The sequence below is a fragment of the Anopheles bellator genome, chromosome 2 (assembly GCF_943735745.2).
Source record: "Anopheles bellator chromosome 2, idAnoBellAS_SP24_06.2, whole genome shotgun sequence".
NCBI classification, from domain to species: domain Eukaryota; kingdom Metazoa; phylum Arthropoda; class Insecta; order Diptera; family Culicidae; genus Anopheles; species Anopheles bellator.
Window position 1 is genome coordinate 80,239,233 of NC_071286.1, and position 895 is coordinate 80,240,127.

An 895-nucleotide genomic window follows, 5' to 3' on the forward strand; every position below is an offset into this window, starting at 1 on the left:
CGACACAGAGGAATTTTATTTTCGCATTCAATAGTATTGTAAGATTGTTTCCTTATGAGTTGCTCTGGATTTTGTTTATTCTCTCGCGGATATTTGTTACCTTATTTTTTTTACTCCAGTAATATAATAGAACTCCACAACCACTAAGTTGGCAGACAGCAAGTTGATAACGAAGAACATAAGTGAATATGCTTCCCATGAACCTTCCCCTTTAACTAAGCGCTTAAACGAAATAGAATCCGTTAGTTCAATTTTTAAAGAGAAACTAATAGTTAAACACCGTTCGCATCATAGGTGCTATCATCGGACGGTGATGATGATGAGTGCTGTATTAGTATACAATTAACGGGCATGAAATATCTTTGCGTACTGTTCCGGTACGCTACACACCGACAGATTTATGTTTATTGTTGAAAATAACCTGTTTCTGTTTATAGCTCAACAATTGTTTAGTTTTGAGTGCATATTTTTCTCCTAATCAAAACTGTTTATCAAACACTGTTATATCCAGATAGGAGGATGAAAGGGACTAAATGGCAACGCATAGCGCGTTACCAAACTCGTGGAAGAATCGGAGATGGAAAGCAATTTAAATAGAGAAAAATAACTGCCAATTCAAACGGGTCTCTTTTCCGCCAGACATTGAGCAATTGCTTTACCGAGCTATGATTTACACAATCTGATTCAACAGCCACTAGGTATTACACTTTTCTGTCACAAGGAACTGTTTTTACGTTGTATTACGAACCGTACAATTGGTTTCTTCCAAAGCTAGCGCAACCATACGAGAACCGGGCTCGTGTGGCGGCAGCAAACGTAAAACAACAAGGAACAAACAAGCATGGAAAACTTTCTTGCAATTAGTTGATGAAACAAAACAGCTAGCCTACAAACA